General features: G+C 44.0%; 2 long non-coding RNA genes across 3 annotated transcripts in view; one reads left to right on the top strand and one right to left on the bottom strand.

Annotated features, from left to right (window-relative positions):
* The window catches only part of LOC143441337 (uncharacterized), a 14,099-nt gene extending 8,049 nt beyond the window's left edge, over window positions 1–6,050 (bottom strand). Inside the window, exons 1-2 of the long non-coding RNA XR_013108642.1 lie at window positions 5,898–6,050; window positions 777–846 (exon numbers count right to left, since the gene is read on the bottom strand). This is a non-coding gene — a long non-coding RNA (uncharacterized LOC143441337). The remainder of the gene's footprint in view (window positions 1–776; window positions 847–5,897) is intronic.
* Window positions 4,318–22,861, top strand: LOC143441336 (uncharacterized). 2 transcript variants are annotated; one of them, XR_013108640.1, is made up of 4 exons: window positions 4,318–4,617; window positions 6,309–6,420; window positions 7,653–7,839; window positions 20,770–22,861. It is a non-coding gene; the product is annotated as an uncharacterized LOC143441336 (long non-coding RNA). The 2 variants fall into 2 exon arrangements; XR_013108641.1 differs by having other exon boundaries at window positions 6,282–6,420.

Genomic DNA, 22,861 nt, shown 5'->3' with positions numbered 1-22,861 from the left:
AAGAGATTTCCTCTCTGACTGGTGAGTCTGTACCTCGCTGGGTTAGCCACAACCACTAGTTAGCCAGTCCCACTTGTGTTGGGGCTGGGTGCACGTGGGCCTGACCCTACAGTTCTTTGGCAAGCTGACTAGGCTTACGTGGCTCCCTGTCTAACTTCATCTACCAATGGGGGATCCCAAACTTGTTTTCCCTGGTTTGTGTACCTCCTTCTCCTCCATGCAGCAACTTTCTGGCAAAGCATAGCTCCAAGACTCATTTACAATTCATGCTAAGCTCTCAGGCCCCAGACAAACGGACGCAGTTTGCACATCCTTTTGGAAGCAAAGACAACTCACTAGCTCTTTCTCCTTCTGCTCTGGTGCTATACAGGGAAGATCAACAAATCTGCTAGCAAGGTAGTCATTTGGGCAATGTGTAAGTGCTGCAGACACAGTCTGTATTACAGACTCTCCTGATCTTTTCAAGACTCTATTGCATGTCCCTTTTCTGTTGACCTTGAAGAAAGGAAGGAAACATTCTTTCTTTCTCACTGCTTACAAATATTAAAGTTCCTAAATCTCTCTCCTCCAGATGGTATCCCTTATTTTTCTGAAGCCCTGCCCACAGAAAGCTGGCAACCCAGTATGGACATAGATCATCCTTAGGATGAATTAAAGGATTAAACCAGATTTTCTGTTATACAAGTCAGTCGCCAATTGTGCTAGCTTGCTTTCTGCTGCTATAATAGAACAGGGACCAAAACCAACTTGGTGAGGAAAGGGTTTATTTGGCTTACACTTCCACACCACAGTCCACCATTGAGGGAAGTCAGGGCAGGAACTCAAACAGGAACCTGGAAGCAGGAACTGAAATAGAGACCATGGAAAAAATGCTGTTTACTGGCTTGCTCATGTTCAGCCAGCTACCTATTTTTTTCCAACATAATATCATTATTGATTATTTGGGAACCTCACATCTAACCTATCACCCTGACTTCCTAGTTCTCCCATGTCCACTCCCCCTCCCTTGTGACACCCATAAACTCACTGGAACATGGTAAAATCTCCCAGTGGCCACCCCCATAAAGAAGGCTGAGTCCTTCTCCACTGTACCTCTACCAGAAGCATACACTTCGGCATTCCTATCACAGTTTTCCCCCCTTTGCTTTCTCCCTCTTGTTCCACTTGGCCCCAAGGTTTATTTATTTATTTATTATATGTAAGTACACTGTAGGTTTCCTCAGACACCCCATAAGAGGACACCAGATCTCATTATGGATGGTTATGAGCCACCATGTGGTTGCTGGGATTTGAACTCATGACCTCCAAAGAGCAGTCAGTGCTCTTAACTGCTGAGCCATCTTGCCAGCCCAACCCCCATCACAATTTTTAAGAGTTCTCTTTGATGGCTTCCTTTTGGCTGTTGGGGGTGGAGGTAGGGGTTGTCTCAGAAGCCTTCTATGTCTCTCTTTCACAACTGTGAGTCTGCAGTCATCAGTATCACTGCAAAAGTAGCATCCTTGCTCTTTACAGTCACCAGGAGCACAGGTTCTGGGCTTCTACATGGTTTCTGGCAACAACACCAACCATGAATATCCACATGGTCTCCAGCATCAGCACACAGCAAGGAGCTCCAGTTGGTCTCCAGTAGCAATACAGCCCACAGACATCAACACAGCCCTCTGCTGAAGCATGGGCCACAGACCAGCATGTCTTCTGGGAGAAGTACAGACCATGGGGTTTTTTGAGGAGGTCCAGTCCAGTAAATGAACCATTCTTCATTTTGAACATCCTGTCCCTGTTCAGAGCCACAGCTATTGTATGGCTGGACAGCTTGTTTAGGGGCTGAGTCTGTAAGAGCCCAGGATACTACCCTACTAGGTATTAACCTGTTCCTCCATCAACATTATGGGCTTTATCACTTCCTTCTTATTCTTTAGCTCCTCTTCTTCCCCCTCCCTTCCTGTTCTCCTTTCTTCTTTCCTTCTTCCTTCTTCTTGCCACTTTAATTCTTTTTCTTCCTTTCTTTTCCTCTACACTCATGGTTTCCCTTCCGTGAACATGAGGCAGTAGAACCAGCAGGCTTTCAAGAACTACAGGACAGCGGTGGAGGAATATCTCAGGACAGAGGAATCTCTTGGGCTGAGGAAACTCTCAGGGTGAGGCATATTTAGTTTGTAGGGCTTGAGTGAAGGAGGGTGAGTGAGGAAGCTGGGTGAGTGAGTGAGGCCAGGATAAGAAGTGACAAAATCCTGGTCATGGCAGAGCACACCTTTAATCTCAGCACTCAGGAGGCAGAGGCAGGGGAATCTCTGAGTTCAAGGTCAGCCTGGTCTACAAAGTGAGAGTTCCAGGACAGAAAAGGCTACACAGAGAAATCTTGTCTTTCTTTAAAAAAAAAAAATCTATCTATCTATCTCTATCTATCTCTATCTCTATATTTATCTATCATACACACACAGGACAGACAAGGCTACACAGAAAAATCTTGTCTTTATAAAAAAATTTATCTATATATCTATATTTACATAGATATAGATAACTAGCTTTTAGTTGATTCATATAGGAAAGAATATGTATGTGTGTGTATATATGTATACACATGTGTGGGAAAAAGAGTGCTAAAGAAATTTACCATGCACATCTAGGTAAAGGGTATAAAGTATATTCTTCTTCCCCATTTTCCATGAGTTTAAAATTATTTCACAATAAAAAGTTTAAAATGACAAAAGGAATTGCTGTGATTCATTCAAGGACAGAGTTAAAGCAACACCTGCCAAAGTCTGAGAGCACCCAAGATCTTCACTCTAAAGAGAAAATTGTGCTGGGCAGAAGTGGTGCACGCCTTTAATTCCAGCACTTGGGAGGCAGAGGCAGTTGGATGTCTATGAATTCTAGACCAGTCTGAACTACAGAGTGAGTTCCAGGACAGCCACGGCTACACACAGAAACCCTGTCTTGAAAGGTCTAGAGAGAAGGAAGAACTATCTAGTAATGACCCTCAACACACATCCCCGTGTGCACATTGACAGACTCTAGACTGTAGGCTTGCATCCTGTGCTCCTGTGGGGAAGAGTCTGTCTGCTTCTGTTGAGGACTGAAGACACCTGCTTTCCCTAACTTGGTCCCTTTTGGGGGCACAGAAGAAAAGCTGGTGAAAATAACTTGTCTTAGTTCTTCACTGGATTGTAAATGACTAGAGGACTTTGAACTTTACCTTTCTCAGTTGCCTTGCACAGAATAGAATACTGCTGTTCTTCAATGCTGTGATTGGATCTGGGGTTGGCATCCCCTCTTCTAGCCAGAGAAAACAGCTGCAGCATTTGCAACTCAGTGTGTACTCCAGCCTTCTGAAAGTCTGGGTCCAGGTTAAGCCCCTTGGTCGGGCTGCCTTCTCTTGGACAACCATGTCTCTCTCTCCCCCAAGTAACCTTTGGCAGAGAGCCTTTCTTTTTCTTGGTGGGCCACAGTCACCCTGATAAAGTACAGCTGGTCATATGAACAATACCATTTACACTCAAGTGGCTGCTGCCCTTCAAAAGGAGCTGTCCCTCACCCGCTACAGCAGATTCCCAGGCCAGACATTGGTCCTGGTAGTTTTTGTCTAGATGGGCTGAGGCCCCACAAGGAGTTACAAACAGCAGCTGCAACCCATGATGCCGTTGATAGAGAACATGCCAGTTTGAAGAAATAAAAACCCTACCCATTCTGATAGCCAAGACCTATGTGGGTTTCAAAACCACTGCTGCATTTTTTTTTTTTTTTTTTTTTTTTTTTTTAAAAAAACTATATTTAAGCGGATCCCAACATGGATTTGTACCACCGAATGTGGGGAGCCGACAGAAGGCAGCTATCATCCTTGCAGCCATCTTGAGCCATATACCCTGACAAGAGACTTGTTTACAATAGCCTACAACAGCTGAGCACACTCTGATAACATCTTGTTTTAGATATCCAGGATTTTCTGAGTTGTGGACAATCTAGTAGGAAAGCACACTGATGTAGAAATGGATGCTTGGCTTAGGCCCAAGCTGTGGCCCAGGAACCCCATTGGCAAGCATAATGAGGAAGGGTGGGGCTCTGTAATGCTGTGCTGAAGAGAAGAAAATGGATCTAAGATTTTAAAAGAGAACAGGAAAAAGGTATGCCAACTAATGTAAGTCAGGGAGCAGAGGGGTCAATGCTCCCTAGGCAGTGACATTGACTCATTTGTAAGGCTTCTACCTTGTTGGTCATTAACCAGACACATGAAGGAGCAAACCACAGGTTATCATGAATCAAGGCATCATGCATTTCTTTGACTGTGTCCTCAGTGAGCTGTTTGGAGCAGGTCAGAGGCACAAATGGGCAAGTGAACCCTGCCCAACAGTACTCTATTGACTCAGTTGGTTCATAGCCCCAGGAGCCACCCTGTGATGGTGGTGCCATGTTACACATAAGAGGAGAAAGATCGGTTTGACTTCTTAATTCTTCATAGAGACATTGTGGGACCGTTTCTCTCACTTAGGAATGGCAGTGAAGACTACCATAACGGCCGTGTCACAACAGCCTGGAGAGTTGCTGCACAGGCCAGACTTGGCTTCTGAATTCAAGTCCTTTCACTTTAGAAAACAGGAAGAAAAAATATCAAGGAAATAGGTAGGAATTCTTTTAATGAATAGAACTTTAAGTAAGATTATAGAAATAATGCTATCTGGGGAAGCTTAGTTATTACTTTAGAATATGTGACTAACTTACTAACTAGAGGCTAACAACGACATGTAGTCACCAAGTTTGGAATTAGTTATATCCTAAGTAAGAAGAAATTTCTAAACTAAAGTATAAGACTACTTTAACTTTGGGATGAGTTACCTACATTTTATTAAAGACAGGGTCTCATGTAGTTCAGTCTAGCCTTTAACTCTTCATATACTTGAGGGTGACCTTGAACTTCTGATCTCTTTGCCTATGGCAAGTCCATAATGTGCTAGGGATTGAAGTTGGGGTATTGTGCACCCTCAGCCCAACCTAGTCCTTTCCCCTTTTACCTCCTTTGTGTGTGTGTGTGTGTGTGTGTGTGTGTGTGTGTGTGTTCCTCCCACTGCCTTGAAACTTACCAAGTTGGCTATGCTGGGTGTCTTGCAAGCCCCACCTCCCCAGCACTGGCATAACAATCAGCACAGGAATTACCAAACATGTACTATCCCACATAGCTACTTACATTTTTTTTTTTTACTCCTCTCCTCTCCTCTCCTCTCCTCTCCTCTCCTCTCCTCTCCTCTCCTCTCCCCTCCCCTCCTCCCCTCCCCTCCCCTCCCCTCCCCTCCCCTCCCCTCCCCTCCCCTCCCCTCCCCTCCCGTCCCTTCCCCTCTCCTCTCCTCTCCTCTCTTCTCTTCCTCTGACTCCCTTGTCTCCCTTCCCACTCTCTCTGCATTTCAGTATGTCAGAGGACAGTTGGTTCTCTCTTTCTACTACGCAAGTGCAGGAGATTTGACTCTGGTGGTCCGACTTGGTGGCAAGAGCCTTTACCAGCTAAACCATGTCACCGGCCCTCTGCTCAGCTTTTTATGTAGGTTTTGGAGACTGGGCTTGGGTTCTTGTATTAGCAAAACAAGCACTTTACCAACAGAGTCCTCGGCCCTTGTCTCCTCAGCCCTCAGCCTACATATTCGTTCTAATTACTTCTTTCTGCAACAAAAATAAAGACAGTGATAGGTATTGCTCATGAAGTTTAAATCAGTATTAACTGAACTGAAGTCTATGGGGACTACAAATGCTTGAGAGAGTTTTCATTTTATGGTTTATTTTTTTTTCCAATACTGGGAACAGAACCCAGGGCCCTGTACTTGCTAAAGAAGCCTACTCTACCACTGACCCACCATCTGCATACAGTTTGATTTTGATGATAATTTAAAAAAAAAAAACTATTTTGTACCTACCTGAACATGATTCAAGTTTGACAAACAGCAGCTTGAGTTCCTAGTCTCTCTTGTTCTGTTCCTATTTTCTATTGCTCTGGCATAAAGACCTCTTAGATCAACAGCCACCGCACAAGAGTGATAAGAAAGAGCATCAGGGTTGCCTTGGGCTATGGGTATAACCAATGAGTCAGCCTGGCAGAGAAAGGGAGATGTATTTACCTCCTATGAAATGGGCCAATTGAAAGTGTGCCTGGCTACTGAAAACGTTCAATGTTGAAAACCTTGGGATTCAGGCTCCACTGGGGATATAATCAGAATTCTTCAGAGGAGTTATTTTAGCCCCTCACATACTTTTTATCTGAAGAATGATGGAGAATGTTTTATCTGTTTAATTTGCTTTAGATATTCTGTACACTTTCTCATCGACAGGAGTGGGAATGTTGTTTCAAAAAATGGCTGCCCATATGTACAATATCTCAAGTCACTAAAGGGTTAAAGCGTTTGACGTGCTGTTTGTTTCCCTCCACATCATTACTTTCAGGTAATGACGAGGATGTATTTATCTATAAGCTACTAATTTGATGCCACTTTGCTACAACGCCTCGTTACTTTTCGAGATCTGATTGGGAAATGCTGACCAGAATTTTAAGAGTTGCGCTGGAGCAGAGCAGTGGGCTTGGTTTATGGGAACCACACTCTCTGGAGGGATGCTGTTTAGCATGTGTGCCTGTCTGGTACAGCAAGTGCACTTGTAGGGTCCGACCAAGTTAATGGCTCACAGGCAAGTCCATTAAAGAACAGCTGTCAAGAATGAGTTTTTAAAAATTCACAATGCTTACAATTTATAAAATGAGCACAAAGACATAGAACTCGAATGAAACATACACATGTATAGTTCCCATTCTTGTGTGTAGACTTATTCTTTTTTGGTTCGGTTGTTGCTTTTTTGTTTTGTTTTTGAGACAACCTCTCACGGTGTAGCACTGGATAACCTAGAACTAAGTAGACCAGGCTGACCTTGACTTCCCAGAGATTATCTACCTATGCCTCATGGGTGTTCAACTCATTATTTTTCCTAAATAAAAAACACTTTAAAGAATAGAAGGAAATTATAAAATGAGCACTGAGGCACATATTAAAATGTGAATAAAACATGTCTATGCATATTTTTCATTATTTATCTTAAGGCCATATATTTGTGTTCTCTATCACCTTAAATGACACAATTTACTAATTTAGAATGATAACACATGATATCACTGTAAAATCATTTGAGATAACAATACTTTTCTTAAGTGATAGGGGTCCTTCATCCATTAAAAACACTTAAGATTTTTTCTTAAAAACCAACCAAGTAGTTCACCTTAGGATTTGCATAATATAAACTAAGCATTTATGCAAAACACATTTCTGAAGGCTGAGTTATTTAAAACGTAGGCATCTCCTAATTCCCGAAAGCAGGTTTGGCAGTAGCAGGATGGGGCATCTGATGAGCAGGGATGCTTTTGTCTTTGTGCACAGACTCTAAAGAAATGTCAAGGGTTAGCTGCAGACCTGAGATGCAAAAAGGATCTGTTTCCCCCATCACCATGCAAAGTGGTCCCAAAGCAAACACCTGAAGCTAAGTCCCTTTGGTCAGGCAGACAGGTTCAAAGTCATAATCAAATAGTTGGTACTTTCAGAAGGACAGAGCTGTGCCTTCCCTGTTTAAGATGAGGATGGCTCAGAGGCATTCAGTGCTATCTGTCAGTTTATGGTTTCCTATTGTTTAAGGTCGTTCCCAGAGCGAGAGCTGATTTTCCATGATTCTGAAGCTCTCAGGACATAAACTAGAAGAATGACAAACTACAGCAGTTGAAAATGTATCTTCAGATACTCACTTGCAACTCCCATTTATGTCTCTCGGAATAGAGAAATGAGGATCAAGGGACCAGATCTGGCCCAGTCAGTAACAGCAAAGGTAACACATCAATATTAATGTCCACTGCGGTTAGTGTGGGGTGCAGAAATAGCAGAGCATAATTGTTAACTGCCAATACATTTCATTTGGGTTACAGAGGAATAAGTGAAAACCATTTTGCTGTAATTTCTAAATGATTCCATCATAATAATGATAAAATAGTCTTTCCATTCCTTAGATTGTTAAAACGAGGTATTCTGAAAATGAACCATTGGTAAGCCACCTCTCTAGCCACATGTGTCCTCTGCAGGGGTTTGTGTGTGTGCACACACGTGCGCATGTCTGTGTGTATGTCTGTCTTTCCATCTGCCTGCCTGCCATTGGGTCAGCCAGCGAAAGTCGCTGGTTCTTGTCAATTCTCAGTGCTGCCTGTACCTCGGCATACTTTATAAAAAATAGAATATTGAAATAGTTAAGGGTGATCACTATAGACTGGGGTATTTTAGGGCTGTTTGTGATATGGGGAGGGAGAAGAGAGAGTCTCTTCTTTGCCCCCCCTAAAGCACTGGCCAGACTCTTTTCTATGTTGGAGTCATTTTCTCCTCAGGTTGTGCTGGTCTTCCTCTTCACGGTGTGTGTGTGTGTGTGTCTGTCCAGTATCCCTGAGAGCCAGATGTCCTGTGTACACCCTAGATTTACTACATCTATGAAGTACTCGAATCTCTATAGGCTCGAATCTATGATAGGCTTGAATCTCTATAGTAAATCTCTTTTGCCACCCCCCCCCCCTCCTCAAACCACTCACTTTCCTTTGTTTCTCTGAGAAGTTCTGGCCCCAGGCCAGGTGGTTCTGGAAACAGGAACAGCCCTCAGGCTGGACTGACTTCCAGCAGGGCCAGCCAGAGGAGAAGTGACAAAACCTGGGGAGACAGCACCCCACCCCATTCTTCTCCAGCTTTCAAGACCTCAAATGGTCTTCCTGTGTCAGATGCTCTACATCTCAGGTTTGCTCTCTCCAGGAGCAAATGAAAAATACAGCAAAATAACTGAATGGCTGAGTTAGATCACTGCTAACCATTTTGTAATGGGTTTTAGTCAATTGGTTAAAATTGATGTTGTGGGTAAGTACAGAAGTCGATGGGTTTCGTTAGGGGCTTTTATACATATTTGCCATTTGACTTCATTCTCCGTGCTTACTACGCATAGGATACGTAATTTTTGCTGGGCCTAGTGGCACAGATCTGTAATCCCAGGTACTCTGGAGGCCGAGGCAGGAAGATTGCAAGTTTAAAACTAGCTTATGCTACATGGAAAGAAGTTGTTTCAAAATAAAAAATAAATAGCAAGGTTGAGGCTGTAGTTTAAGGGTTGACTGTTTGCCTAGCATACACGAGGCCCTCGGTTGGATCCCTGTATTGAAAATATCATTTTAGTTCTAAGCAGAGAGCCAAAGCTCTGCCGTCTTTTGCATTATAATAGGTGGCATGGTTTGGTGAAAAATAAATCAGATGTAGGGCCAGAAGACAGGCTTCTCCATTCAGATTTGTGATTGTTAGGCTTACAAATCTGGGGAATTGTCCTTTGTGGGTTTCTGTCATCCATCCTTGGAGTGGGGGGTGTGGTGATTCTTACTGTATACACAGACCAAGGAGATCTGGCAAGACTACATTGGTCCTGACCTCATGAATGAGCTAAGAGCTCTATGAACATCTTTTTTGTCTCCCAGAACCTGGAGACCGTCAGGGCTCAGCAGCAGTTTCAAGAGCATGTTCTTCACTGAGAAGCCTCCCTCATGGATGCATAAAACACAGTGTTATTTTTTTCCTCCATTTTTCACTAAGATGAACGGCAGGGTGTTTATAATAAAGTACGTATCTCATGCTTCTCACTGGTAAGCATAATGATGTTTGTGATCCTGTCCTGTCTCTGTACCTTTCTAAAACCTCTGGTTTCAACTGGAGGAAGAAGATATGATCTCAAAGGAGGGTCACACACAGGAGGGAGAGAACACATCCTGTGGGTCACAGACAGTTCTGGTTCTCACTGGTGATGTGGTAATTTGTCACCCTTAGAACTGAGGTCAGTGGCTCTCTGGGGAAACAGACACTTTACACTGCTTCCCAGAGTAGGCAGAACATGAGACAGCCTCCATCTGGTTCAGCTCACCTACACACCAAGGTCAGGATCAGAGCCAGAGGGACCCTCTGTGCCTGGGCTCGTCTCATCTAGTGATTGGATCATATTGACTCCTAACACGGATACACAGTGCCGTCTGATTTTTCAGCCAGCTTGCTTAGCTTCCCATTCATTCACCGTTGTGGCTGTGCTCTATGCAAGGCCTGGGGCGTCGGTTCTGATGAGAATCCCAAATATTCTCTGCCCCGGGAGCAGCCTATCTCCAGGAGACATTATAAGATATAGTCATAAAAAAAGATAAGCCAGGCAAAATAAAAGATAATACCCTTAATCAATGAAATAAGTGGATGATGGGTGTATGCATGCTACAGCACACATGTGAAGATCTGAGGATGGTTTGTAAGAATCAGTTGTCTCTTTGTCTGTGTGGGGGTCTCAGGGATTGAGCTTTCCCACAGCCAAACAGTGAGTGGAGCTTGGGGACTCTTACGAAAGAATAAGAGGAAGGATGATGGGTAGACTCCTAAGGAAATAGAATACCACAGAAAGACCAATAGAGTCAACTAACATGAATTCTTGAGACTCTCAGAGACTGAACCACCAACCAAAGAGGATACACCGGCTGGACCTAGGCCTCCCCACACGTATGTAGCAGATGTGCAGCTTGGTCTTCATGTGGGTCCCGAACAATTGGAACGAGGGCTATCCCAAAAGCTGTTGCCTGTACATGGGATATGTTCTTCTAGCTGGGTTGCCTTGTCTGGCTTCAGTAAGAGAGGATGAGCCTAACCACACAGAGACTTGATGTGTCAGAGTGGAAGGATACCTGGGTGGGACGGGTCAGAGGACACCTAGTCCTAAAGCAAGAGAGCCAAGGAACAAGTACAGTTGGAATCTTACAGACATATTGTGGGAATACAACCCTCCCTCCATTGTTTCAAGTTATTAGCAGACTGTTTAAACAAATGCTTCCTGCCAGGGGCTGGCATGATAAGAATGGTTTTTTAAGGAGGATGGGATGTGCCCTCGTGCCTTCTGAGAGAAGAAAGAGCCTTAGAATCTAAAACACAGATATTTAGAGAGAGCAGAAACTTGGAGACAGAATTGCCTAGGAATTACAGTTCCTTAGGAAGTGAGGACATGGGCTTGGGTCACTTGCGTTTAACTCTCTAAAACAGGTGGTTTCTACTATGATCTCAGTGAGAAGTAGAATAGAGGGCTGTACAGAGACTGCCAGGAAGTTCTTGTGAGCAGTACGCCTTCAGGAGAATTTCCCAGGCCCAGGAACTAGCAAAGGCCTGCATGGCTGTAGACAAGCCAAGGGTATGTGTTGGCCTCTGCTGGTGTTCAAGAAGTGACAGTGAAGAGGTTGATGGGAGAATGAACTAGGAGGATGGGTTGGATCCCTGAGCATAGGAAACCTTGAAAGATGCTGTAGGTTGCTCCACTGTTTAGCAGATAACGAGGAGCCACTTTTCCCCAAGCCTTTTGGGATTTAAAATCTTTTTTGGTTTTATATTGTACTTGATGGTAAGAATATGAGATGGGTACCAATATTCCCATTTTACAGGTAAGGCATCTAAGAAACAAATGACAAACTTGTTCACAGCCAGCACAGCAACCCAAAGAAACCCCACTCACACATCTTAAATTTTAATTCGATGGTGTTCTTGTGCTATTTGTATCCATGAATATTCTCTTTGGATAAACATGTCCTGGGAGCTCCAGGCAATTCCCAGAGGAGGTGGAAGGGGAGGGGGGACCACTGGGCATGCATGGACTGATTTTCTTGAGAGCAATTCTAGAGGAGAATTTCTGATGAATAAAATTCTCCACCTCATTACACAAGTAACTAATCTAATCAGCCAGTCCAGTAAGTGGGCTAATTTTTTGGTGTGGTAGCTTCTGCCTCGGCCCACCCACTCTCCCCAACGCCCTTCATCCCAAGTTCCCGATGGCTGCTAGCAGGCCATGCATTCCGCAGGCCATGCATTCCGCGACTGTCAGTGCCAGGCACTCTGGGAGGTGCTGGGAAACAGCCTTTGGGGAATAGTGTTCCTATTACTGTCTGCTTGGGGCCTAAGGATGCTTTGGTGGGTATATAGAGACAAGTGACTATAATTAAAACTCCTGTCTCAACTGTCCAAGTGGAAGGTGTAACTCCATTCCAGGTTCTTGAGTGTGTACTCACATCTGTGTGCAGGTGTACGCAGGAGTCAGAGGTCAGACACATCAGAGTCTTTTTCAGTCACTCTCCACCAGAGACCTAGGGCTGGATAATTTAGGTAGGCTGGCTCCCGGCAGTCCTAGGGACCTGCCTGTTTGTAATTCCTCAGCACTAGGAATACAGACATGCATCTGCACAACAGGCTTCTTTTCCATGGGTGCTGGGACTCTCAGCTACAGTCTTCATTCATGCACAGAACTGACTGAACTATCCTCCAGCCTCCTTCCCACATTCTTTGTGCTTTGAATTCACAATCAGGAGGAAAAGCATGGCTCACAACACTACCAACCTCCATTCCTGATTCTTCAGTTCTGCTGCTGCACTTACACACAGCGTTTGATCCCAACCAGACGTCCCATTCCAAAAAGTTTACTGCAGATGTTGTTCTGGGATGGGTGACTACGCTGAGCCACTGTTGCCTCAGAATAAGGCTGCTTATTCGGCAGAGCAGGCTGAGGTCAGGACAAGGCTACTGCAACATCTGTGCAGGATCATATCTCATCAAGATGCATACCAGGCCCTAACAGGACAGATGTCATGCTGAGCCATATTTGACTGGAGGCTGAACAGCATTGCCTAAAGCCTGGGCTGTTTTTAACCACAATAAAACCCAATTCCAGGGCACCATGGCATTGAAACTTTGCCTGACTACCCTTCAGATGGTTCTCTCTGTTGTCTTGCCCATTGAGGGCATATCACAGAGTATTAATAAACTCTCTACTTCTGTCCTTTCAATCTTAATAGATTCATTTACTGCCTGTGTGTCACCTGTCTGTCATTATTGTTCCTAGCTGATCACTCACTTCCTGTTATATGTATGTGGATATGTGGATATGTGGATATGTGGATATGTGGATATGTGGATATGTGGGTATGGCAGCTTCTGCTGCCTCAGCCCACCCATTCTCCCCAATGCCCTTTGTCATATATATATATATGTGTGTGTGTGTGTGTGTGTGTGAAGTTTACAGTTGGTGTCTCTGTAATTATTCATATACTGAGGACCACAAATGCCCATCAGCAGATGAGCAGATATTTAACATACAGATCATTCATATTAGTTAGCAGTAAAATGGAAATAACTACATCTGGAAGTCACCAAGTTAAACCCTTAAGACCTGTGCATTTCACTATGTAACATTTTACCTGTTAAAATTGATAGTAACACCCAACCTCCTTTTAAATTATGTAGAAATCACCCTCCCAGTCCAAACACTCACAGAGAAGTTAGTGATTAGCAGGGATGGATGGAGAAAAGACTAGGGTTTGGGTGGGGTAGCTGTTAATGGGTATGAGCTTTCTATTTGTGAGAATGACAAAACACTCTAAAATTAAATTATACTATTACTATACATCTCTGTGAGTATGTTAATATTGGTCAAGTTTATTCTTTGAGTTTTATTATTGATAAATAATATCTCTATTTAAAAAAACCCATCTACCCAGAGTTCTAGGCAATTATGATATGGTTTTTCACTAGCTCAAATTGATAATCTAAACTCAGAACAACCCAATCTACTCTTTATGACACTCTTTCTTCCAGAACCCCAACATATCCATATCTCCATGGCATTCGAGGTCATCTCAGAAACAGCAACTCTCTCCCACATCCCTGTGGACTGCAGCCACTCCCCTTTGCTCTCTGGTCCTAGGTCAAGATTTGGAATGTGAAAGACTTTATGCCTCACACCATGCTTTCTTGACTAGTGTCTAATCTTTCTCATTAGACAATAAGATCACTGAGGAAAGGGGCTGTGCTCTCATCCTCTTATCTAGGCTAGCAAGCAGAAATTGCTCAATAAGTGCTTAGTGACTCCACTGTCAACCCAAGGCCAGGAGGAAAATAGTAGCATCCCTTCTCTTTCCCCAGATTCTGGGAACCACCACTGTAATCTTAACTCTTGAGGTCAACTTTCCTTGGATTCCACATATGTGAGATTCCCTTCTGTAGGTAGCCTACTTCATTCATTTAATCTAATTTCTGGTTTCATCAGATTGAGATTGGCATGTCCTTCTTTGTTATAGCAGAGTAGTGTATGAACCAGATATTAGTGACCCACTCATCAGGTGACAGACACCTGACCTGGGTCAGATTTATATCATGACAATTATGTCTATTGCTTCAATGAACATGAGAATGAAGCCATCTGCTCAGCAAACTAACTTCCTTTCCTTGGGCTACATACACTAATAGGGTTGCTAGGTCACCATTTTCTTTTTAAAAGAATTCCCAGCCTTATAATGACCAGCACATACAAATCCTTTGAAACATATTTCAAATGTGGTTCCTGGCTGGGTTCTTTCTTGTGTCCTTGCTTGTCTGTGTCCTCACACACAAGGCATCTCTTGTCCGTATTTTTCCAGTATTCTCACCTTCTAGTTCATTAAGCTCTGAGTGCTTGACGCAAAGCTCCAAAATCCTCCACAATCCTAGAACAAAATAGTCCAGAAGCATAAAGGGTTGTGAGGCTGGGCCCATCATAACACTCCACTCTCCTGCCTTTGTTTCTTGTCTTTATAACCTCTTCTCTAAAATTCCTTAACCACTGCTTTCTTCTAGAAGTTCCCTTGTTTTGGGTCTTCGGTGAAGTCTTTAATCTAGTTCAAATTGAGTTTGTACAAAATGATGGGGGATATGGGTCATGTCTCAGTCTTCTGCATGTAGGTACACAATTTCCAGAAAACCATTTACCAAGAAGACTGTCCTTTCTCAGATGCGTGATGATTGCACCTAAAGGCTGTGTTAGATGACTGACCCAAAGAGTGTAGCTCAAGTGTAGCTCTGTGTCAGTACATTCCAGAATGATCAGACAATAAGGAATCACCAAATGATCTACTCTCTCAGTGTACACTGATCACCAGTGATTCACAGCCTTAAGCTGATTCTCTTGGATCAAGACAAAAAGAAAAAGGCTACCCTTAAAATATTCACATCTGTATGAGTCAAGAAAGCAACTGGCCTTCTTAAAAAAAATAACATCAGGTGCTCTGAAAAGCCACGAAGAAGCATTCTTGGTCTGAAACACACAAAGAGTTGAGATCTGTGAGTCCTGCTCTGTTCTTATGGCCCTGTTTGCTCATTGTATTTTTTCGTGTGTGTGTGTGTGTGTGTGTGTGTGTGTGTGTGTGTGTGTGTGTGACTGAAAATAGATTTTTCTTTCATCCAGACCACAGTTTCTCCTCCCTCCACTCTTCCCAGAGGGCCCCCCCCCCCCACTCCTGAGTGTCTAGAACCATTGTTCCAGAGCCACTGCTGTTCTAGAGGGCACATAACTCCCGTGTATCAAAGGCTGCTTCTTCCAGACCCATCCTTGAGCGGCTTGGCCTCCTGCCACAGCATCTTCAATAGGCTGAGAATCATCTCCCAACCACAAACCTGCTATGGATCCTTGGGAAGTCGTTTCTGCTCCCTGGAGCTTCAACCCTTTTGTTATTTTTTCATTTGAGAAGTGGCAATAATGGCATCTGGAGGAAATAAGACCCATCCAAAGTTAGTGCCAGCACTGAGCCCAGCTCTGAGCACACAGTCAGGACTTATTTTAAGTTCCCATTGTTCTGCACATTGTACAATATTGATGCCATTAATATGGTCCACTGATGATTTTTGGCTAACCCCTTCTTGTCTTCTGTGCCCTTTGCCACTGGTGCCAGTTTTGGCAAGGGTTCTCAAGTATAGGAGTGTGTGGCCCCCTAGTGCTGTGACACTAGAAGCTTTAGGTCTAGGAAGAAAATGTAAACTTTGAATGAAAAGAGGGAGCAGAGAAGAACTTCCCTTGATGCACAGATAATATGATGGACCAGGGTCCTGGCTGGGCCAGGATGAGGTTGTTTTCCTAAGAAGAAAGCTTTCTAATTACACCTGATGTTATTTTTTCCCCTGTGGCCTTGTGAACTGAACCCAGGGCCTTGCACATGCAGGCAAACACCCTACAGCTGAACTGCACCCCCAGGCTGAGAGCAATCTTATTTCTAACCCATACTCTCCTCCCACCCACAGCCCTGACTCCTGTGGTGCAAACTCTTCTGGACCCCTGCAGACAGCACCAGGGGTGTGGATCTCTCCCTGACTTTTGTTGTGTCCTGCTCACAAGTGACACAGTCACAAGGCTCATTTGAAGGAAGAAGGACTTTGTGTCACACTGGGCAATCTCAGGTTAAACTCTAAACATAGCGGCTGTGCAAGGGAAGGAACTAACTAGCAACATTGCTGTGGAGATCGGGCTGTGCCTGCTCTATGTCACTCCAGATTGTCCAATACAGTAGTGGTTCAGATCATGTTTGCCCTCAGGGACTCCGTTTTCCAGTTTTTGATTCTGTTTTGAGGATGGAAGATGATTATATATTTGTGTGGACATGTGGACACCACTGTCTATCCAGCACCACCCACACAGCACAGAGTGACAAATGACTTATTTCTGGTATACAGCCCTATAAATTTGTCCAGGTGAACTGATACTGCAAGATAGATAATAGATAGATGATAGATAGATAGATAGACAGATAGACAGATAGATGATAGATAATTTATTGCAATAATTTATTGTGGTAAATAATTTACTTTATGATATGTGGTCTGATTATTAATATTAGTAATTAAGATTGGCATAAAGGTGGCACAGTAGATGGAAGCCAACCAGGCTGTACCACCTTCACACAGGCACGAACCACTGCAATGAACAAATGTTTGATGGGAGATGGAAAAAATAGGAAAATGGAGCACAGGGTTGGCGGAGCAGAGTGCAGCACCCTGGAGCATGTACAGATGCAGCAGACTCAGCCCCAAACCTGCTGCCCAGCTATGAGATTGCCCTGGCTCTGGGCAATGAAGGATGCCTAGAGATGAAGAAATATTTACTTTCTAGACTGGACCTCCTTGAAGGACCACCATAGTCCTTGATGCCACCAGAGGCCATGTTGGTGTCTATAGTCCATGCTGCTACTCCAGGCTTTGCCGAAGCCTGAGATTCATGTGGACATATACAATCTGTGTCATTGACTTAGTGATGTTATAGGGCTTTGCTGCCTTGGTGGGCCATCTGGGTGTGAGTGGCACATGTAGCCTCCTGAGGCCATGCTGAGCCCATGGTCTTTGCAGCCACTGAGGACCATGAGTGGGCTGTGTTGTCTGTAGTCTGTGTTACCACAGAAGGACTGAAACCATGTTGATGTGTGTGGGCCCTGGATGAGCTGGTGGCATGGTTGAGGGAAAACTAGCCCTACCCCTTGCAGACTGCCACATGGTAGTGCAGGTAGTGGCATGGGTGTGGGAGAGCTGGTCCCAACCCTTGTCAGCAGCCACAAAGCCCTCCACAATTGATGGTTTCTGGTGGGTGTGCAGGTGAGAGAATCTCACCTCCCCTTGTGAGGCTATCCACTAGAAGGAATTTGACCATTCTCCTGTGAGTATATGGATAATGAAAAATGGAATTGGTACTTGCTTTTGTTTTTGTTTGTTTGTTTCTTTTTTTCTTTGTCTTTTTGAGAAGAGAGGTCATGGGGGAGGAGTCAAAAATAGGAGGACTGGGAGGTGAGCACAATCGGGGTGTATAATATGAGAGTCCCAAATAATCAAGAAAAAAAGGTTGATATAAAAGAACCCATGTTTGTCTCAGCCAGGATTGCCAGAGAAAGCAGGGCTATCTGGTTAATTGCTGCCATTGAAACATCCCTATCTTTTTTTATGTATATGAATGCTCTATCTACATGTACACCTGTGTGCCAGAAGAGGGCGTCAGATCCCATTACAGATGGTTGTGAGCCACCATGTGGGTGCTGGGAATTGAACTCAGGATCTCTGGAATAACAGCCAGTAATCTTAACAGCTGACCCATCTCTCCAGTTCCAAAACATCCATATCTTATGAAATTATTTTCCAATAAATTCTAACATTGTGAAAAATGTGTTTCTGACATAGGACAGTCATATGTACTACTTGTTTCAATATTGGAATGTAAGTATAGAAACCATATGAACAAAGATCTATGGGGACAACCCTCCTCCCCTCATCATAACAGTTATAAAAGCTAAGAGAGGAAAATGAAGATTAGGCTCTTACTGATCTCCAAGGTTTTCCTAAGACAGATCTCAAGCTCCTTAGCCATCTAAGCAGAGGGGCCTCCTCCTTCCTCATCTGACTTGGAGTCTGAGACTGCCAGGGTATGACACTTTGTAAGGAACATCATACTCAAGGCTTCTAAGCCAAATTCAGAAATGGCGATACAATAACCTAAGAGTAGGTGGGCACAGGTAGACTTTGAAGGCAAATATGGTGTCTTAACTGGTAAGTACTACCCACCAATGTACTGTAAGTTCCATGGAAGATGTGTGAGATCAGGAGCCTTATGACTTAGTAAGTATCAATTAAAAGTTTAAGTCTTGGGGCTAGAGAGATGGCTTTGCAGTTAAGAGCACTGACTGCTCTTCCAGAGGTCCCTGTACCCACATGGTGGCTCACAACCAACTGTAATATAATGACCTCTTCTGGTGTGTCTGAAGGCAGTGACAATGTACTAATGATTCCATCCAAGTCCAGCTTAGGGGAATACTGAGTTTATTGGGGTTATTCCAAGAACATCTATGTAATGTAGCTGCATCACCAAAAAATCTACAGTAGCATGGAAAATGACACAAAAAGTACATCCCTGGAGTTTTCCATATGACTTGCAAGGAACTTGTAATGACACAAAACTACAATCCTGGAGTTATTCACATGACTTTCAAGAAACTGAACCAGTCCAAGAGTGTTCCCTGGTCAGTGGTCCTCACTGCTTATACAAAGTTGGAGAAGAGTTTTGTGGATCTTGTAAATTTCAGGAAGTTCCTGATACTTGTGAGTTGTTATTTCTTAACATTATGAATTTTACTCCCTTCCTCAGTTTAACTGAGCCACCATGGAAGATGGAATGCTTCAGTTCAGAGGAAGTTGTTGCACAACAGCTATTGACAATGGCCAAACCTACCCACTCATGACTCATACTTTTGTGGCACAAAACATATTTGTTCATGTAAAATAGAACACAATACAATCAAGTGATACAATTGCCACAATTCTGAGGCCTTGAAAGAAACCACAATGTGATTATTTTATAAGGTCCCTAGAAAAAGAAGAAAGAAGAGAACCAGATTGATATGGGTTCTGATAGAGGAAGCATACACTCTTGTGTCATCTTAGAAGGACACTCACTAATTCCATGCAAGTAGTATGTTGATATAGAAGGAAAAAAAATCAATTCAAACTCACTTTCTCTTACTGGAATCCACACCACATATCACTTCTGACACCAAGTACTAGAGTTTCCTCTTATGCAAGCAAAAAATTAATTCTGCAGCTCTGGACAATAGATAGATGTTATTTAATCCAGTTCTCATCTGACACTGTATTTAAAGGTAGCATCAGACTTCACTAACTGAAGGTTCAGTCCCCAAGACTCTCCCATTCTTGGTTCCATACTTTGAATGCCCATTTCAAGGCCTAGGTTATGCTATTTGTACTTCTGACTGGTTTTAAATCTGACTTCCCAAAACCCCCTCCTTGGGTTTGATTGATTTTCTTTGGTGGTTCACAGAATTCAGGGGAACACAATGTTTACTGGTTTATTATAAAAGATATAAACAGACCCGTGGGTGAGGCCTAGGGGAAGGGCAGCGAGCTTCAAACTCCTCTACAGGGACTTCAGCCTTCTGAAGGCTCCACCCGCACCACACCTTTAGGAGTTTCAAGGAAGCTTCATAACACATGCAATGGTAGTTAAATTCCTGCCCTTGGGGGTCAGTTTCTCCTCTGGCCCCTGGATCTGAAGATGGGGATCTGAGGACTAGATTTTGTTACAGGTAGGAATCTGAGTTCCAGGGAATCTGATGAAATATCCAGAGTCTTGCATGCCACAGCAAAGAACTGAACCAGAGACACGTGGTTAGAAATAGAAAGAGAGTGTAACTAGCAACAGAAACAGTTTAGGAAAAGGAAAGCATACCCTCAGATGGGAGTGAGGCCGTGAACTGAGGGAGAAGACCAAAGGTGTTGGACCTTGAACTCATGACCATTTTATGGGATATTACATACCGCCGCTTCTAGATTTGTATACCTTGGGTTTTTTCTTGAGCATGCTCCGTTTATAATATGAAGCCCGGGAGGGAAAGGGCTTCTGGTCTGTCTGCCTGCTGTCTTCTTTTGCATGTCAATCATGAAGCTTCCATACTACTTGGCCGCTCATTAGCACAGTGAGACACGACACGCTCACTTCAAACATTCCACACTCTTCAGGAGTTATGGGTGTTGCCAGGGTGTGGCAAGGAGCAAACAGCTATTTTTGCATGTGGGCTTCATTTTCATGACCTGATTAGTTCTATAAGGCCCCACCTCCCAATATCACCCGGTTGTAACTTACCATTCAGTGTAAGAAGGTGGGGAGAGCATAAATGTTCAGACTCCAGCCCAAACAACAGAGGTTCTTAAGGTGCCTGGGGAGAAGAAGGCTGAGAAATAACTTTCTGAATAAGGACACACACAGCCTAACACCCTATACTGCAGGACCATGGACTGAAGTCGTCTGGGGCTCCAAGGACTGAGAGTACAGTCCCCAGGCTGGTACAAAAGGTGCTAGGAGCTGTGTGCTTCCTTCCTACAGGGATACAACAACTGAATTGCCTCCACCACGTGTTTCTGCTGCACAAGGAGGTGTCCTGAAGAATAAAAGGAGGCTCAAGGTATGAATCCCACCCCTTACTGCCACCAAGCAGAGACCCGCGTCTGTCAACACAAGAAAAAAAAAAGATGGACTTTAGTTCAAAGAGAGGGACTTAGGCAGTGACTATTGAGCATGAAATAGTGATGCTGGAATATCGTCTGAAGGCAGAACCAAAGCAATGTCTGTTTTGCGTGTGAAGAGGAGCAGAAACTCTCGGGGCCTCTTGAGTGGCTCGACATCCACCTGTCTCAGAACACAGGCTGGGGCAGGTAGTTTCACCGGGTCCCTTCCCCTGTATAATTCGAAGACACCCTCATTTCCCAAGCTGTTAAAAATAGAAGCCTAGCGTCTGGTGTGTAACAATATACACTATTGCAGCTGTGTCTTTCCGATGAACAACACTACTGTGAGCTGTGTGATGAGGCAATCACTCCGGAGCGCAAGCTCATTAACCTCGCAGTGTTCTGATTAGGTAGGCAGGTGGCAGGGATCTGAAGTCACTTCAGACACAGAGCTGCTAAGAAAGTCCTCAGCAGCCCGGGCTCCCTGTCAGAGATGGAGCTAGGGTCTTCCTTACCAGATTCCATGGCTCAGAGCTACATGGAAAAAAAAGAGAAAGAGAGAGGGAGCCAGCTTTATTCCAAGATGAGATTTAAAATGTGTTTCCTTCTGTCCTTCCTTCCAGCAGGTAACTGGTGTCCCTTCCACCAGAATCCAGCCTTGTCTTAAAAAGAAACCGAATCAAATTTAAGACTATACCTGAACCTCTTTCTCCTTTTTTATCCCTGTGAATTTCTCCCAGGTTTTGTTTTCATTCGTGGATCAGCTTTTTTGAATGCCACGGCCCTCACCGTCTTTAGACACTCAGCCAGGCGCCCTCCTAAATGGCCTTCTGTTCCCCTGTCTTGATTTATTTGTGTCTTTGTTAAGGGCAGAAAATTTTCAGGTGCTTTCCTAAGACTAGAGGGACAGGTTTGGTGATGCTGATATAAAATCAAGACACCTTAGTCACACTCGTTCACCAGGCAAGAGAAAAGCATCCCAGCCTTGGGGGAGGGGGTGTGGGGGGGAAGGCCATGTTCCCTCATGAGGGATGGAAAGATTAATATGGGAACTCGAGTCTCGTGCTTTGGGGGGCAGGATTCCCCAGCTCCCTTGGAGACAATGACACACAACCACATCTTCAAATTGTTAATTATGTACTGCCCCCTAGGGATTTCTGTTTTGCTGGTGGCAACCAGCAGCCAGTCCTCCAGGAAATATTTATCAGCCTGCCTCAGCCACTATTTGCCACATAGAAAGTTGCACCTTTTTGTGACCTAGTTGTTCTGGGTCCACCCCCACCCCACCCCGCCCCCACCCCCAGCAAGTCCTGTTTTCACGCTTTTACTTTTCTGATGTTAAGCACCAGCCCCCAGTCCCCGATTTCTGTCTTCATTAGTTTATTTGATGGAGATAGCTAGATTTGCATAATCTGGGCTAGACTCACTCCCTACTGGTTTTAAAGGTTTGCTTCTGTTCTGCAGTTCCACACCCCATCCCCCCACCCTGTGGTTTTGTAAACATCTCTGGATTGGGGGAAAAAGAGGACTAGCAAACTATGAATTATAGACACTTACACACAGGGCGCTTACATATTTATCTGCACTTACCGGTGGAAGATTTCTCTACACTCTCAAATGTTCTCTATGAAATCCCATTTAAATCAAAAACTTTTATCAGAAAAATGAAATTGCTTCGTGATTGAATAGCACTTCGCTTCTAAGTACCAGCCATTGAGGCTGATGAAATGACCAAAGTGTGTTCTTCTCTGGAAAGACATGCCCTTTATTTTAAAGTTGGGGCAAGGGGGAGAAAACCAGCGCCATATTTCTTCACACAGTTTCTGTGGAGCAACAGAGAAACACAAGGCCCATCTCTAGCTATAATTAATCTCGTTGGTATCTGGTGAGAGGGTTGTAAATGCCCATCATCTTTACTTTTTGGGTAGTTGGGTTTTCTTTTAATAATTCATTAAAAAGCTATGGCAGGA

The sequence above is a fragment of the Arvicanthis niloticus genome, chromosome 2, assembly GCF_011762505.2.
Source record: "Arvicanthis niloticus isolate mArvNil1 chromosome 2, mArvNil1.pat.X, whole genome shotgun sequence".
Classification (NCBI taxonomy): Eukaryota; Metazoa; Chordata; class Mammalia; order Rodentia; family Muridae; genus Arvicanthis; species Arvicanthis niloticus.
The sequence above is the reverse complement of the archived record's forward strand: the minus strand, read 5'-3'. Positions and strand labels throughout refer to the sequence as shown.